Source organism: Scyliorhinus canicula, chromosome 4 (genome assembly GCF_902713615.1).
Source record: "Scyliorhinus canicula chromosome 4, sScyCan1.1, whole genome shotgun sequence".
NCBI lineage: Eukaryota > Metazoa > Chordata > Chondrichthyes > Carcharhiniformes > Scyliorhinidae > Scyliorhinus > Scyliorhinus canicula.
This window is the reverse complement of record NC_052149.1, coordinates 143,202,381-143,221,660: the sequence shown is the minus strand read 5'-3', so window position 1 is coordinate 143,221,660 and position 19,280 is coordinate 143,202,381. Positions and strand designations below refer to the sequence as shown.

The following is a 19,280-nucleotide window of genomic DNA, read 5'->3' as shown; positions in this document are numbered from 1 at the left end:
ATGCTGCCATGCAGCTCTGAACCACCTTCAGAATTCTAGAACATAGAGCATACAGTACAGAAGGAGGCCATTCGGCCCATCGAGTCTGCACCAACCCACTGAGGCCTTCACTTCCGCCCTATCCCTGCAACCCAATAACCCCTCCTAACCTTTTTTCCCACTAAGGGCAATTTATCATGGCTAATCCACCTAACCTGCACCTCTTTGGACTGTGGGAGGAAATCGGAGCACCCGGAGGAAACCCACGCAGACACGGGTAGAACGTGCAAACTCTGCACAGACAATGACCTAAGCCGGGAATTGAACCTGGGACCCTGGCGCTGCGAACCCACAGTGCTATCCACTTGTGCTACCATGCTGCCCATTTCTACTTGAAATGTTTCAGATTTCACATAAAAGTACACAAAATTCTTCAAACTAGTCATCCTGATTACCCCAAAGACAATTTAAACAATTCTCTTGATTACCTGCCTAATCTTACATTATACATTTGGCGTTTTCTCCGACATGAAATTCCATGGTTCCAGCTACCAAGAAGCCTGTTTTACACAGTGTTCAATCATTTCAATGCATGTTTCTCCTTATGTGATTAATAACAGGGTTAACAATTATATCTGTTCAGTTCTTGTATAAATGCTTTTTACTGCACAGGATTAACTCTCGAGGAGCTAATGCCGTGCTTTCGCTCCAGTCTTTTCACTGGGATTTAGTACCTTCTTTGCAAAGCATCACATTGAGATTTTGAGAGGTTTGACAAAATTCAAGTTCTTTCTTATTGCCGATTGCAGGGTCGTCACTAGTAGTGGGAGCAATGGGAGGTAATGAATTGAGTATCATACGTAATTAAACCGTGAATTAATATGTGATTTTTATCAATGCATAATGGTGTTAAATCACGATATAAGCTATCCTGTTTGAGACAAGAAGGAAAGTAAATATATATTTATGTCAACTGGGCTACATTGTAAAAATTATCACTTTCTTTTTAAATGGATACAGCCATGAGTCATACCAGAAGAATTTCTACCCTTCAGACAAACCAGCAGAGTCTCATCATCTTTAAAATAGGTGTTAATGCCCCATCCCGAAGCTGCACAAAAGTTTATTTGCTAAGAGCAACTCTGGTCATCAGAGATGCGTGTCTCAAAGGAAAAAGGCTGCTGCATGTGACTCCTAATGTCCAATGCAGACCGTTACCTGCTCCAAACACGATGGGTTTCATGCAGGGCCCTCGTACGATATGTGAAAATGTGGTTTTGAGACTGAGACTTGAGCTGTCTGAATGTCTTTAATTAATAAGCTGTTGGATTTTACCTTTCGTCACTGTTTGCCCCCCCCCCCCCCCCCCCCTCCTCCCCAAAGAGAACAGTAACTCTAGCCTGTTGCTGTCTGCCATCGAACAGCTAGCAGCAAGAAGCGCTCTATCCAGGTACAATTGTCTAGTCCTCACCTACACTGAACTACTGGAACATTGGAAGTGGTGCCTTTCAGCTTAATTCAACTCTACATGCTTTTGCTCTTTTTGAAAGCCCTCACTTCTGGAAAGACAGATCGCCTTTTGATTCTGGGCTCACAAAACCATAACTTGTATTTTTATTGTGGTCTGACCCTGTTCCCCTTTCTTTCCCTTATCCCCCTTTGTTCCCTGTTCTTTCCCTTATCCATCTTTTATTGCAAAAGTGCAAAAAGGGTTAGGCATTACAAAACTGCTTTCCCATATTGTCTGTCTGTGAAATAAACAAACCCATATTTTATCTTATCACGGGATCGCTGTGCAAGTGGTTCATGGAGGCCTGGAACACTCCAAATTTAAGGATGAGGGAAAATACGCTACCACTTATAAAGGGGGAAATCAGAAATCAAAAACATACATACAGGTAGCTAGAGTAGAAATCAGGGCTCTTTAAATTTACTCCATGCCTCTCCGTAAAAGATTAAATGACAACACTATCTTGGGAAAAGGAGGAAAGGGGATTTTTTTTCCCGAACTAGAATTCTATCCCGACTCACATCCTTCAGTTCTGTACTCTCAGTTTATGTGAAATAACATTATCCATTTGTCCCAGCATTTTGGAAGTCTGGATTATTTCTTTGGTCAGTCTGGTTTTCTGTAATGAAAACCAGTCCCATGCTATCAGTCTTCTAACTTCAAGCGCAAAGTCTCAGAGCTTTTTTTCTCTGATCCCCTTCCAACAAATCAATGCCCTTTTCGAAGTAACAGAACAAAACTGCAGCAGATATTACAAATATAGCTGTGCTAAAATTTTACATTCAAGTTAGAATATTTTTGACTTATGGTCAAATGCCCTGCAGCTGCAAGCTACAATATGATTAATTAGCCTTACTAATAGCTCCACATTGTTACGATCCCAGTTGATGTTATAACTGGATGGGAAGATCCTACAATGGAACAATGGCTCAAAAGACCACAACTTTTACTTTTTTATATAAAATGAGGAACATGGTCACAGGACCACTAATTAGTTTTCACAATGAAAAGACAATGAAACATGAAAACATTGGATGATATAATACTCCTTTTACTCCCCTTCTTAACAATTACACACAGATTTTAAGATTAGCACAGTACACCTCAAGCTACAATGGTCTCATTAACACACTCCCTTTTAAGCAGACAAGATGGCTGTGGTCAAATACACACATTCTGCTCTGAACCCAAGTTAGCAACTGTGGATTTCTCCTCAGAATTCCCCCAGATGATTGTCACATAAAACTCAAATATCTCCTTTCAGAAGCCATCAGTGGTTTACATTCTGAATTCCAGTCCAGATTTTCAAAATGACTCTTTTAAACAAAGAATCATTTGGCAGTGAATCCAGTCCAGGATTTTCAAATCCCCCTCTAGGATTTCGAGTCTTGGCTGCTGTACAAACTGTTCACAATTGCTTTAACTCTGGATTCGCAGACTCTAGTAAAATGGCATCAAACTTTTGATTGACTTTTTCCCATTTTAAATCTGATTATTGCAATGATATCTTTAACTCAACATTCATAGAATCATAGAATTTACAGTGAAGGAGGAGGTCGTTTGGCCCATCGAGTCTTCACCGGCCCTTACAAAGAGCACCCTACTGAAGCCCACGTATCCACCCTAATCCTGCAACCCAGAAACCCCCACCTAACATTTTTTTGGACACTAAAGGCAATTTAGCATGGCCAATCCACCTAACCCATTGGACTATGGGAGGAAACCGGAGCATCCGGAGGAAACCCACGCAGACACAGGGAAAACGTGCAGACTGCGCACAGACAGTGATCCAGGAATCGAACCGGGGACCCTGGAGCCGTGAAGCAACTGTGCTAACCACTATGCTACCGTGCTGCCCCTTTACTCATCCTTGAATTCTTCTGAATAATATCTTCGTCTCTGTTGTCTTCACTTCAGTCATCGAAAGTCATCCTTTCTGACCCAATTCCCTGGTTATCTGGACAGTAATGGGTTCTTTAGGACAAGGGTTTTCAAACTCAGGTTCGCGACCCGTCAGTGGAGCTGTGGGAGAAGCACCCAACAGCTGCGACCGGTTTTTAGGTTGAGAATGTCGGCCGCCCCACACATGAGCCCCTTCAGACGGATCTGGCAGTGCGCGGGCCCAGAGCCTAGCGGGGCACATTGCCTTTTCCTGATGTCAGTGTGCTGTCCCAGGACCAAATTTATTTTTTAAAACTGCAGTTTTCCTGCCAGAAGAGGTGGTAGAGAACAGGTCATGTGCCCGGCATGTATAGTGATGTCACATGGTCCGTGCTTTGGGCATTAAATCAGAGGGGAGAGATTCCTCCATTCTGTAGCTGCAAGCAAGCAAGCAACAGGACTGTGTGAAGAACTGATGGTGGATCATTTGGTAATAAGGAAGAGAGGGCTCGAGACACGAATAGGCCAAGATCTCACAACTGAATTGCAGGAGAGTCCACAGCAGGACAAAGCAGTGCTGGTGAGAACTCCAGGGCCTCTGGTGAGCAACCCATTAAGAAGCTGAAATCTGGAACAAAGCAATTTAAAGATGATTTCTTGGGGTATGGCTTTATTAATTGTCAATGCAAATCAGGGTGCAAAGCCCAAGTGTGTTGTGTGCAGGGAAGTGCTGGCAAATTAAAGTTTAAAACCCTCAAAACTTCAAAGGCATTTGAAGACTGAGCATTGCGAGTGAGGAAAACATCTTGACTTTTTTCAAAGGATACAGCGAGGACTTAAATCATCAGCTCAAGTCCTTAGCAAAAATGTAGCATTGAATGACAAAGTAAGTGAGATCATGAGGACCAAGCAGGCTCAGCTGCCACATTAAACTTAAAAAGTAACAGTGGGCCACGCAGGCCGGGGGGGGGGGGGGGGGGGGGGGGGGGGGGGGGGGGTGCCAACAAATTCAACTAAATGAACAAAATTTTTTTTCTTTAAATGGACCTCCAGTTGAGAAGCAACACCCGCATACCTCTACTGGCCTATTTACTCATTGTGTCGTAGCGCTCTCTCCAAGCATAATAGAAACATAGCTGGAATTGAACTAACCCCCACACATACAAACACTTTTGTCCACCATTAATATAACTATATATTTTACCTCTCCAGGCACAAAAAATATTAAGCCCACTTAAAACTGCACCTTATTCCTAATGTTTACCAATAAAAATATAAATAAATCCCTTAAAACTAGTTCTTTTCCTAATAACATATATAGGCAATTTTTAGTAACGGCATGTTCATCCACATTATATTATCTTCTAACTATGCTCCACAGCATTGTATGTTCAAGTCCAGGCCAGGACTTGAGTACAGAAAGAAAGCCCGACACACAAGTGCTTTAATGAAAAATGCTGCAACTTTACACCAACACTCAAAGATCCCACAGCACTACTGTGAAGAGGAGCACTGGACTTATCCCTTTGTCCAAACATTTATCCCTCAATCAACATAACAAAATCAGATTATTTGATCATTTTTACATCACCATTTTTGGAAGCGTGTGTGTAATCAGCAGCTGTTGCATTTCCTACAACAGTGACTGCAATTCAAAGAATTGGCTATAAAATACTTTGTGACATTTATGATCATGAAAGGTGCTATGTAAATGCAAGTCTTTCGTTCCAAGACAGTTTCTCTGATTAGAGCCTTAATTTCTCCTATTTCATCCGCTGCTGTTAATCCATCAATTTAACAGATCACATCCATTTCACACGATCTAGTTACAAAACTTGGCATTGTCAGCAAATGTTGTATCGTTTATGAAAAGAGCAAGGGATACAAGAACTTCACTCACGTCACATAACCTTCCATTTATCACCACCATCTGCTTTCTATTACTCAGCCAGTTTTCAACCCAATCAGCTAATTATATACACAGTCCTTATTTCTTTTATAAGCATCATGGGCAAAAACTTATCAAATGCCTTGTGAAAATACAAGTACATTATATCCACGAGAGCATCCCTGTCCACCTATATTGTTAGCTCTTTAAATCCAATGGATTTATGACACAATCTGTCGGATCAAAAGCCATTCTGACTACTCCTGGAGGTCTCTGCATTTGTGGACAGCATTGATTGAAGAGAAAGCAAACAAATACAATAGCAGAAAGAAATATTGTTTTTGCCATTTCATGTAATATTTTGCCTTGAGATGGTTTTACTAGATACTGGGAGTGTGAATAATAAAGGTTTCATAAGTCTCGTTTCAAATAGGATCAGATATTTCCTCTTGGTATTGTCTAGTCTGCAGATTATGTGCTTGAAAAGCTCAAATTACTAGCTTAATATTTGAAATTTATCCTATTTTAATTTCCACAAACTCAAACTGAAGCGTACAAGCTCTCTCCGTGGGCATTCATCTCAAATTACAGCTTCAAGTGATCTACAATTCCAATAATGTAACACAAGGAACAAAAGCCCCAGTACTACTTGAACGTAGTCCGAGAGGAACCCAAATAACATTGTGTAGCCATCTGGGATGGCCACTTACAACCAGGAACAGACAAACTCGCAAAGCATGGCGAGTAAAATGGACAGAGCAAGATTCAGGCAGGCTCAGAGCCTGAAATGTATATTTGCAAGTGAGGAATCCAGACGGTATCGAAACTCCGACCAATTAGCATTTTGATGGACTATTAGCATTTGATGGCCCATCTCCACCCCGACCTTGAACTAACTAACTGGTGTTTGGCTCTTTGATCGATAGCTGGTTGAACTTTGTGGTGGTATCATTTGATACCTGGCGACTCGGAGCATTAGAATATAGATATCAAAAGAAAGGAGTAAGAAGTCTTACAACACCAGGTTAAAGTCCAACAGGTTTGTTTCAAAAGAAAGGAGGGCAAACTCACTGATTGCCATAGTTACAGCAGAGCCACAGAAAAGGCAACAATTGCCAAGATCACATCACTCAATCCTGTAAACCATCAGTAAATTTTCATATTGGAAGATACCTTCCGACAGAGGTCAAAATTTGCCCCTCACAAACACTGACCCCATCTGGTTGTTCACCTTCAGTCAAATTATTACTTTTAACTTATATCAAGTTACCATTATCAAGGAAGTTTACAGCTGCTCCCAAATGATCGGTAAAGTTGTTTTTAAAACTGGGAGCTGATACTCAATAGTTTTGGGTTAAAACCCTGCAATTTTCTTGCTCTCGACGTTAATTTAAATTTAATGATCTAATTAAAATCTGAAAATTTGACACGGAAATATTATATTTAATGCGTATCGGTAATAATATGAAGTACAAAATGCAAGTGGTTGTTCAATTCGTTTTTAAGACCTGCTGATTCATTCACCTATGCTTCTGCAAAAAACTTAAAAACCAGTAAGATAAATCATTCTCCAGAATCAACTGCTCTGCTGGCTCCCACACTGCGCAATTGTGTGTGGCTGTTCAAACCTTGTACAGCTGAGAAATTTGCCCAGTCATTTAAAAAGTTGGAATCATTCACATTTTAATCAGCAGTTGCATAATATTTTTAAACTACAACAAAAGTGACGCTGCAAATTCTGTTTGTGGTTTGATCACAGAATTATTTCAATTCTGCAATTGGAATTTACCAGTGATTATTTTCAGCAAGGGGGTTACAAGTAATCTCAATAACTTGCAATCATAAAGCATATTTAACATAGAAAATAGCCCAAGGTTCTTCACAACAGTATAATCAGAAAAAACAATGTCAAGCCAAAGGTGATATTAGACTGAAGATTTTTAAGCCTAGGTGGATTTCCGTGCAGGTCAGCCACATGGGTGACCAAATTAAAAGCTCTCTAGACAGCTCACATTGATAAGCCAGAACTTATAGTTCCACGGTTGGATCTTGTTCATAGTTCAAGAGTATGTTGTATCACATATCAATCACAACCCAGCTATAATAATTCAACAAAAGCATGTTGTTAGTGATCCAGTAACTTTTATGACAGGCACATTAGATAATAAAAATTTATGATACTGAATATGAAGGCAAACAAAAGTAATGCTCTCACTTCTGGGAAATTCTTAACTAACAAACAACCCCCCAAACTCACAACACACAATTATTGGACAAACCAAAAAGGCCAACTGGGAGGAAAGAAGTCACTGCTGTATATAAATCAACGGTATACAAACAAGTTTTACTGCCTGGAAACATTAAACTACAGAACATCTATCAATCATGCTTAAAACATCATAATAAAAACCAAAAGCTCAACTTCATATTTAAATAACCTTGCAAGTCACAACCAGCAAAAGTCATCATATTTAGTGCATACAATAGATGGCAAGATGGAAATTAAAAAGCAGTTTTCAACTCACTTATGACTCAGAAGCCTTTGCCGACGTATCTATCCTTAGTCACTACCTCCTATTACTCATCGACATGGTGTTCCTCCGCAATATCAACTGTAAACGCAATACTAGCTTCCAAAAGTACACTAGCGACACACAATGTACTTTAACATCTCACCAGTTCACTAAATTGAAATAAATGCATGCATGTGTGTTTATTAAGGTCCATCCAGGTCCCTGAAAGAATTTTATACATTAAATAAATTGTGTGGATTTTCCTTTGAACATATATTTTTATTAAATCACAGCAGAAGCCACCACTTCCACTGACTTGTCAACTTATTTGTCCTTTATGCTGTATTGGAATAGGTTGGAAGTCACAAACGTTGGTCCCTGCCATAACTCCTCTCCCTAGTCCCAAACTCCCATCCTTCTCCCTGGCCACTGTTCGAGACTGAATCAAACTGTTTACAGCCTTGAAACTGGCTTAGCCGAGCTAAGTTTACGACCCTGTATCCTCTCAAAAATCACTAAAATCGTCTACTTCTGCATCAGTAATAACACTTGTCTTCACAGCACCTCAGCCCACCTGCTATTGAAACCCTCATCCAAGCCTTTGTTACCCCTAGAAGCGACTATTCAATATTTTCTTGGCCAGCTTGCAAGCTCTGAAACTTACGGCTGATCCAAAACTCTACTGTCTATATTCCAATTTGCACCAAATCCCATTCACCTATTAACATTGTTTTCTGGTTAACCAATCACTCAACTTTAAAATCTTTATTCTTGTTTTACATTCCCTCCATGGCCTCACATCTATCTACCCAAGAACACTCTCTGCAGCCCTTCAATTCTGGCCTCATGTGCAATTTTCAGTGCTCCATCATTGCCAGCTTGATTTTCAGCTGTTTCATTCCTGAACTCTGGAATTCCTCCCTAAACCACCTGCCTCTCTCCCCTGCTTTGCCGTACATTTTAAAAGCTACCTCTGACCAAGCTTTTGATCACCTCTCCCAATATTGTATCTGGCGCGGTGTTCAGTTTTATTTGATAATGCTCCTGGGAAAGTACCTTGTGACATTTTACTGCATTAAAAGGTACTGTGTAAAAACAAGTAGTCGTTGTACAAACTGCAAGAGCTTAGACTGAGAGGAAGTTATTTAAATCCAGATTTCTTCCTGACCTACTGAATAGCTACACATTAAAACTTCACACTCAACACAATCTGCTGGAGTGTGTTCATGATTAGTGGCAGCTGTGGCTCACAATTGGTAACGCTCTCACCTTGGAGTCACAGGGTTCTGGGTTCAGTCAGCCCACTCCTGGGCTGGAGAACAAAAATAAATCAAGACTGGCAAGCTGGTGCAGTACTGAGGGAGTGCTCCGCTGTTGGAGTTGCCATCTTTCAGATGAAACGTAAAATCGAGGCCCATTCAATTTTCTCAAGGGGATGTGAAAAAGTCCCACGGCACTATTTCAAACAGCAGGGCCGTAATCCCAATAGATCTCCTTCAAATCAACATCGCAAAAACAGATTATCTGGGTCATTGTCCGATTGCTGTTTGTGGGAGCTTGCTGTGCACAAGTTGGCTGCTGCCATTTCCTACATTGCAACAGAAATTTCACCTCAAAAGTACTTTATGGTTGTAAAGCACTTCAAGACACTCAGTGGTCATCAAAAGTACAATTTAGACGCAGCTCTTCTTCTACCTATATTATACATTAAAGTAGAATGGGCGGCACGGTGGTTAGCACTGCTGCCTCACAGCGAAAGAGGCCCGGATTCAATTCCAACCTTGACTGACTATGTGTCGAGTTTGCACGTACTCCTCGTGTCTGCATGGGTTCTCTCGGGTTCTCCGGTTTCCTCCCACAGTCCAAAGATGTGCAGGTTAAGTGGATTGGCCAAGATAAATTGTCCCTTAGTGTTCAACGGTTAGGTAGGGTTCTGGGTTACAGGGTTAGAGCAGGGCAGCAGGCCTAGGTAGGGTACTCTTTCAGAGGACCAGTGAAGACTCGATGGGCTGAATGGCCTCCTTCTGCACTGTAGGGATTCTATGATCAGACTAATGGGCAGCGAAGTAAAGGAAGCAGAAATATCCACCTGTAGTGAAAGCTACAGGAGGATTTGTGTAAAATGGACTCCTCTGTATTTTTGGAAGTTCGTTAAGACTGCCCAGCAGTACAATTATCCATCATCTCTTTTTTCATTGACAACTGAATCAGTGCTGCATTTTGAATTGACTACTGCATCAGTGCTGCTTCCTGCTCTTGCCATGAACTGGAAAATTTCATTGACTTTGTTTCCAATTTCCACCCTTTTCTCACCTTCACTTGAACCATCTCTGTGGATAGGCTATCAACTAAAATTCACGACTCCTTCACAGATTCCCATAGTTACCTTGGCTAAACTTCCTCACATCCCACTTCCTGTACAGACTCTTTTCCATTCTCCTCCCAGTTTCTCTGACAGACCTTTAGAACATAGAACAGTACAGCACAGAACAGCCCCTTCGGCCCTCGATGTTGTGCCGAGCAATGATCACCCTACTCAAACCCACGTATCCACCCTATACCCGTAACCCAACAACCCCCCCTTAACCTTACTTTTAGGACACTACGGGCAATTTAGCATGGCCAATCCACCTAACCCGCACATCTTTGGACTGTGGGAGGAAACCGGAGCACCCGGAGGAAACCCACGCACACACGGGGAGGACGTGCAGACTCCGCACAGACAGTGACCCAGCCGGGAACCGAACCTGGGACCCTGGAGCTGTGAAGCATTTATGCTAACCACCATGCTACCGTGCTGCCCTTTGTTTTCCTTCAACCGAGAATTCTGCCCCAATGTGGCTGACAGAGCCCTTCATCACATCCCATCGACTTCACATGCTTCTGCTCTCAACCCTTCCTCTGTGTCCAATCACATTAGAGTTGTTTTGTCCTCACCTCCACTTCACCAGTCTCTGCATTCAACAGATCATCCTGTCATTTTCATGACCTTCAATGTGATGCCACCACCAAACACATCTTTCCCATCCTCCCCCTTGAGCATTCCAAAGGGACCATTCCCTCTGCGACACCTATCCAGTCCTTAATCATCCTCAATAGCCCCCCCCCCCTTTCCTACTCTTTTCTATGCAAGTGTATACTTTCCATTTTATCTCCTCCCAGCTCATCGTCCAAGCAGACTTGATCAAGTTACATGTGCCAGAGCTTTTGCGTGTATTGCCCTCCCACTTATTGGGAATAAGATCAGTTGTTTTCACCAATGTAATGTAAATAGAGGAGCCATTATGAATAGTGATTTACTTGTACATCTTTCAGCAATTTAGAATATATTAGCAATACATTATATGGTTTCTTCTGCATTGCAGAGACCAAACCCAGACAGGCGACCTTTTTGTGGAACACCTCTATTCACTCCACAAGCACGACCTTGAGATTGCTGTCGCTTGTCACTTTAATTCTCCACCTTGCTCCCACTCTGACCTGTCATTGGCCTGCTAATCTTCCAATGAAGCTCAACACAAACTCAAGGAACAGCACCTCATCTTTTGACCTGGCACTCTACAGCCTTTTTGACTTAACATCGAGTTCAGCAAGTTTATGTCTTAACCCCTACTCCTTTTTGTCTAATTTATTTTATTTATTTACTTTGCATTCAGGCGACAGCTATCCAGCCAGTCCCATCCCATTTGGACACACGTTTTATTTCTTTACATTACCCATTACTACAAAATCTTTTGCCATTTAATTTCTCCTGCCCTCCACCTTATCACAAACCTTCCCTTTTGTTCTTTTCATCTCCCTTCATCTTTCACTTGTTCCAAACCGATTATATTTCTATTTTTCCTCAGTTCGGATGAAGGGCCATCGCCAACCTGAAAAGCTCACTTTGTTTCGTTCCACAGATGCCACTTAACCTGAGTATTTCCAGCATTTGCTCACCTAATTGTGGACTATAATTGGGCAGTGGATTTGCATCTATATAACAACTCTATTTACATCACATTGGTGCAAATATCTATTTTTTCATTCCCAAAAGCAAGTGGGAAGACAGCACAGACAACAGCTTTGACAGATGTAATTTGATCAAGTCAGCTGTCGAGCGGTGGTTTTCAAAATGGAAATCACAAACCCACATTTTCCAGAGCATCTGTAAAATAATCCATCTAGCGAGTGAGGAGAGATTTTTTTAAATTACAAAGAAAATAGGCAAGCCATCAGCTTTGTATAAACTAATGGTAGTTAATGTTAGGTCCATGAGTGTCCACCCTGCAATTCTCAAATACCAAGCCCTCTTACCTCATCTGCCATGTTTTTTTTAGCAGGAGTGGGCAGATGAGAGGCCAGCTGCTGCTGTGGAGTGCATTCAATTTGGACTGATGCATTGAGAAAGTGCCATTATAACATTATTTGGCTTGTTTAGTATTTCCAGCATTTTCAGTTCATCTTAAACTCTTGTTGTTTTGATTTTTTTTAATTATGGAAAAGTTCATCACCGCTGCAGAGAAGTCAAGCTCTCTGCAATGTGCAATTTAATCCAATCATTGTCAGACAAGAGCTCAGACAAGGCACAATGTGAATACCATCGTTTTTCGAGAACATACTGTGCTGACATGAACAAGTTTGGAGAACGTACAATACATCCTCGATCAACCTCACCAAGAAAAATTAACTGATCACTGATCTTGCATCCTGCTTGAGGGATTTTGATATGAACAAATTAATGGCCACATTTGCCCATAAACCTGTGGTGCCCACACTTAACAAATAATTAATTGACTGTGAAATATTTTTAGTCGCGAAAGTATTTACGCAAATGCAAGTTTTGAAAATTACGGATTGCATTGGGTTAAAAGAGGCTTAAAATGTTGACAAAACAAATAGTCGTAGGCTTGAAGAATGGGAGGGGTCAAAACATTAGCGAACGGTGACCAAGGAATTGATGGATGGAAAGAGTGTGAACGTGCAAGACTGCCAGAGCATCTGGAGTAGGTGCACCACAGTGCTATTGGGGAGCGAATTCTGGAATTTTGACCCAGTGACAGCAAAGGAATGGAAATGCAGTTCAAAGTCAGGGTGGTGTACGGCTTGGAGAGAAATTTGCAGGCGATGGCGTTCCCATGCATCTGCGTCCCTTGTTCGAGTGGTAGAGATCGCGGAAAAATTGGCAGGAAGCTTGGTGAGTTGCTGCAGTGCATCTTGTATGGAATATGCACACTGCAATCACTGTGCACCAGTAGTGGAGAGTGTGAATATTTAAGATAGTTAGAGTGCCCCAGACAGGTTGTTTTGGCCTGTATGGTGTCAGACCTCTTGTTGATGGAGCTGCAGTCCTTCAGGCTTCAAGGAATATTTCGTCACTGTCCTAATTTGTGCCTTGTAGATGGTGCACAGGCTTTGGAGAGTCAGGGGGCGAGTTACTTGCAGAACTCCCAGCCTCTGATCTGCTCTTGCAGCCACAGTCCTCATTTGGTTGGCTCAGTTAAGTATCTGGTTAATGGTTACCCCTACCACCCGCCACCCCCTCAACACGTTGATGGTGGGGATTTCTGGGATTGCAATGCTAATTTCTATTGACAATTTTCACAACTACAATAAGCGTGTACTAAATCTGTGTGAAACTTTGGTCTTCAAAGGGGAGTAGTTGCCATAGCCCACAGCTCTTGAATGATTTTTTAAAAATTATGAACATTGATTCCCAGTTAAATAAGCAACCATCTGAAAACATTGAACTATAATTCTCTGCTTCAAACGTGCACCCACCCCTTCAAATGGCTAATTCTACTACTGCATCATTATCATAGAATGTACAGTGCAGGAGGCCATTCGGCCCATCGAGTCTGCACCAGCTCTTGGAAAGAGCACCCTACTCAAGCCCACACCCCCACCCTATCCCCATAACACAGTAAACCCACCCAACACGAAGGGCAATTTTGGACACTAAGGGCAATTTAGCATGGCCAATCCACCTAACCTGCACATCTTTGGACTGTGGGAGGAAACCGGAGCATCCGAAGGAAACCCACACACACACACGGGGAGAACGTGCAGACTCCGCACAGACAGTGACGCAAGCCAGGAATCAAACCTGGGACCCTAGAGCTGTGAAGCAATTGTGCTAACCACTATGCTACCGTGCTGAATGTTGAGATATTTAACTTGACCAGCTTGGTGTTTCAGACAGTTTTTTCAGAAGAAAGGGAGTACCATTCAGAGACTTTCGCACAGCATGAAGATTTAAATATTTAATTGGGAAAGAAAGTTTTATAGCCAACAGTTATCGACCATTTTGAAGTGGCAGATTAATAATGTGTTGGACTTGGTAGTCAGTGGCAAAGCAATGGCACTCATTACAGACTTTGGGGGGGGGGGGGGGGGGAGAACTGCCACAAAGGTCTAGCAATCTATGGCATGGATTTCTATTTTCCTAATGTCAGTTTGCTTCTGGAACTAAGTCAAGATCATCTGCTGGCAACCAGCAGTTATGTCAACAAGTCGCCAATTAAATTGAAACTGTCACAGACAGTAAACCAAAAAGTTGAAATTAGTGATTATCCTCTTCATTTTCAATTTAAATCTTTAGATAACAAGATAAATGATGACTAGATTAAAACAGCAATGTCCACATCACATGGAAGACTAAACTTAAAAAATGGAACCATATGTCAAACATGGTTAAATAATTGTATTGCAGATCAATTAATCCTCTCCAATGTCTGCATTCTGACCGTATCATGGCAGAATTATTTCACTATTTGCATAAATTACATATTATTTGCAATTAGACGACCTAAAAATAAAAACTTAATAATTGTAGAAATTGGTTGACACACAGGAGGAATATTCCAGAACTATCATTAAATAATGGAGACTACTAGTAGAGTCACACATCTGCATTTAATTGAGAATATCTAGTGGTCTGGATCAGGTGAGCAAATTTAAACAAAATCATATATATATATATACACACACACACACATGTACATAGAATATACATATACATAAAAGATATATATATATATATATATCATATATCATATATATGTATGAAGTACTGAGGGGGCCATACGTCCATTGTCCTAACACCAGCTTTTTGTTTTTGGGTTAGAGGGGTCTGTGGGTTTTTTGTATCCCCTGAGACGGGGAACATCAGAAGCAAAAAGGTAGAGAGCCCTTTTCCTAAATTCTCTAATGGAAGGCAGCAAATTCAAGAAAGAAAACAGAGTACTACAAATCAGTTAGCCCGACATCACTAGGAAAAATGCTCGATTCTATTATGTGCATGGTAACAGAGCACTTTGAAACATTTTAATAAGATTAAGCAGAGTCAATGCATTTTTGTGAAAGGAAACGGTGTATGCCAAATCTATCAAGAGCTTTTTGAGGATGAAGCGAGTAGGGTAGACCAGAGGAAACAAGTGGATATAACGTATTTGGACTTTCAAAGGGCTTTTGACAAAGTGCCACCAAAGATATTATTACACAGGTTGAGAGTTTATTGGGTTGGTAATATATTAGCTTGGAATGTGGGGTCGTTAATGAATAGAAAACAGAGAGCAATGATAAATGGGTCATTTTTGAATAAACAGGTTGTAATTTGTGGAGTGATGCAAGGACCAGTGGTTGGGCCTCAGCTACATGGCGAGTATAGCTCTAACACTCTACAAGCTCAACACAACCCAGGACAAAGCAGCAATTGACTGGCAGCCCATTCACCACCTTAAACATTTACTCCTTCCACTGCAATGGCAGCGGTGTGCACCATATCAAAAGATGCACTGCAACAACTCACCAAGACTCCTTCAACTCCTTCTAAACCTCTACTGCCTAAAAGGACGATTACAGCATACACGTGGGAACACCACCACCTGCACGTTTCCCTCCAAGGCCCACACCATCCTAACTTGGAACTATATCGCCATTGTTTTATTGTCACAGCCAAAATCAAGAATTCCCTTCCTCAGTACTGCAGGTGGACATACACCAAATAGACTGCAGAGGATCACGAAGGTGGCTGACATCCCACGTTAGTATATAAAAAAGGTTACAACCAACAACAACGACTTAGGCGTGGGGGTTCAGTGTCATTCAGGTTTGCTAATTATACATAGCTACGGAGGAAAGAAAGCTTTAAAGCAGCATAATGGAACCGCAAAGATTAATCAACAGGTTAAGAGGTTTCCAATCGATGCATGAAAATGGGTATTTCTCAGAACAATTGGCACAAGTGTTGCAAGACTTGAGGTGAAAGGAGCCATAATCGCAAAAAAAGAAAGCATGAACTTGGGCAGCCTCCTGCAAATACTAAGATTGGACCACAGCATATTCACACAGTGAGAGTCCGTTGCGGAAATAAGTATCGAGCACTAAGGTTGGATGCTGGAAACATCCCCTGGGGTTCCGAGTGCTGCACGCGAAAAACCAGGATCATTGATGTGGTGTACAATGCCTCCAACAACGAGTTGGTTAGGACAAAGACATTAGTAAACAACTGTATTGTTCTAATCGACAGTACTCCCTTCTGGCAGCGTTACGAGTCCCCCTTGGCCTGAAGTAGGGTGCTAAACTGACCCCTGAAGAAGAAGTAATTCTGAACAAGAAGAGGTTGAAGAAAAATCAGAAGAAATATGATGATCAGAGGAAGAATGCAAACATCAGTTCACTGCTAGAAGAACAATTCCAGCAGGGAAAACTTCAAGACCTGGCCAGTGTGGCAGAGCTGATGGTTACATCCTTGAAGGAAAGGAGCTGGAATTCTACCGGAGGAAGATCAGAGCAAAGAAGGGCAAATAAACATAGTACTGTAAAGAAAATGTGATTAATAAACCATTTTACACCAAAAATAAATAAATAAACTGGTTAAGAGAGTGGGCAATTGGCAGATGATAATATGTGAAAACATTAAATTATCCCCCCCCCCCCCCCACTACTGTCACAATATCCGCTCATGTATATCATGAGATGTAGACAGGCAGTGATTGACACACAGGATAACCAATGAACACACACAACAACCAATCACCGGACAGGACACCACCACTATAAAGCCCACAGGGCATTGAGGCTCTCTCTCTCTCACACAGGACACGGCTAGGGAGATAGTCACAGTGCACAGGCCAATGAACATCATCACCATGTGGTGGAGAGCTAGTCTGGTCAAGCCAGTAGGAGGTTATAGGTTAATAGAGTGTCAACCCACAGCAGATTATGTACAGCAATCAACAGGTTCAATAAAACAGTGTTGGACCATCTCCTGTGTCAGAAGACTGTTTCTCGTTTTACTGCATCCAGTTGCAGTCGATGTTAGACCAACACATCAATTACGTACCAGCCCCGTGAACCATTGTGGGATTCCCACAACCACACGGACTCCTCAACCCCAGCCAACTGGAGCAACCCCCGGCCCAACTCCCTGAACCCCCAGCCCCACAGTCCATTTCTAGCCCCCTACCCCTGATATTCTAGTATGTTATTGGCTATCCTTTGTATCTGTTTATGAATAAGTGGAAGTTTCAGCTCTGCATTGATTGTCTTATGAGGCAAAGAATGCTAAGTGGATTTATAGACAAGGAAATGCTATAACACAATATACCCTTACATATTCCATGACTGCACGAAAAAAGGAGCAGCTAAAGACACACCCTTTAACTGTACACACTAAACAGGTTTTTCCTTTATCACCAACAGGTTATAAGCAAATACACAGGCTGGAGAAAGAGGTTGGGTGGAGGAGGGTGTGGAAAGAAAGAAACATGACTTTGGACATTTTCGGATTAAGGTCTCAACCTATGCAACTCAGCATTTTTTAAAAATGTACACAAATTTATTTTGTGCAGCACTAGTTCAGTGAAGATAATAGGAGTAGAAGCATCTTATTTTTACAGTAAAATGGAACTAGGAGCATAGACATCTTTACCTATTTTGCAGTGTTAATAAATAAAGGCAGAAAACTGATGGAATTTAATTTGCTAACACATTGCTTTCTGTTTCAGTCGCAGCTGTTCAGGGGGCAAAAGTTGTCAGCTTTTTTAGTACATTTTCCCCAACCTCCACATCAACTCTAGATTTCCAAGGATACAATTAAATTGCAACTTTAGCATTTTTGTAACCTGGTTCAAACTACACAAACTGGTGGGAATAACAGTGGTGTGAAAGCAGAGCAATGCCCTGAAGACTGATCTCTCTGGCCTGGACATATAGCAGCACTGCTCATGTACTCGCACCCTAAAAAGATTCATAGAGATCATATGGGAGTAGAGACCTACAACATATAAAGAAACCTGAAAAGCTAGTTTTTTTCTACCCACTGGAACTGGAACTTGATAGAAGTCTCCAAATTACTAGGGAATGGGACAGTTCAGCGCCGACGTTTCAGCGCCGACGTTTCAGCGCTGCCGTTTCAGCGCCAGGACGTTTCAGCGCCAAATATTTCAGCGCCAGGACGTTTCAGCGCTCATTCATTCAGAAATCATTCTCAAGTATGGTCACAGGTATGACACAGGTATACCAGCTTTTACACTTAGTTATTTGGTCGTTTCATCGTTCTAACTGTCTTTAGATTTTGTTGGAGTTTTATTATGATTACTGTTTAGATAATGTTAGAGTTTTGTTAACAAGTTTTTATATTTACGTAGTTATTTGGTAAATTTCTTTTGATAAATTTGGTAAGTTCCATATCTTTAAACCATGGCTGAATCAGTGAAAAGCAAGCGAGGCAGAGAGAAGTTCTGTCATGAAGGTTTTATATATCGTTTCGACAAAGAAAGCAAGAAACAAAAGCAAGTTAAGTTTTGGCGATGCCATGAGGATGGTAGGTGCAAGGCCCGCATTCACACGTTAGAAAGAGAGGTGATCGAAAAGATCAACGAACATACTCATCCCCCATCTGCAGTTGCTATCGAAGTGGAAAAGGTCATAACTGATGCGAGAGACCGGGCTGAAAAGACTTGTGAGCCTCCAAGTACGATTATCAACAAGTGCATTGAAAAAATGTCCGTGGCAGGTATGGCACAGTTACCAAACAGGCAGGCAATGCGAAAAATTATTCGTAGAAAACGAGACGAAGTTAATCAGGTCCCCGATAATCCAAGATCGATTCAAGAGCTTCAGTTACCTCATGAATACATGATGTATAAACCCACCCCAGAAACCGAGAAAAATTTCTGTTTAAAGGATAGTGGTACGAACAACGAACGGATTATTATATTTGGGAGAGAGAGTTGGTTAGAACACATGGCAACTTCCACGACTTGGTATGCTGACGGAACATTTGCGGTAGCACCACACCTATTTTATCAAGTTTATATCATCATGGTTAGGAAAAATAACGGAGTTCACCCTGTATTGTACGCGCTTTTACAAAACAAACAGTATGCAACCTATATGATGTTGTTTGCGATGGTAAAAGAGATGATTACAAACGCAGGACCTGCCATTATCAATTGTGATTTTGAACGCGCTGCTTTTACCGCCATGAAAGACTCCTTCCCCAATATAGAAGTAAGAGGCTGCC

At 41.5% G+C, this 19,280-nt stretch overlaps 1 protein-coding gene and 1 pseudogene across 1 annotated transcript in view; one reads left to right on the top strand and one right to left on the bottom strand.

Moving 5' to 3' along the window:
* The window catches only part of LOC119965051 (clathrin interactor 1-like), a 236,983-nt gene that overhangs the window by 187,872 nt on the left and 29,831 nt on the right, over positions 1-19,280 (bottom strand).
* Positions 15,967-16,595, top strand: LOC119965052 (annotated as a pseudogene).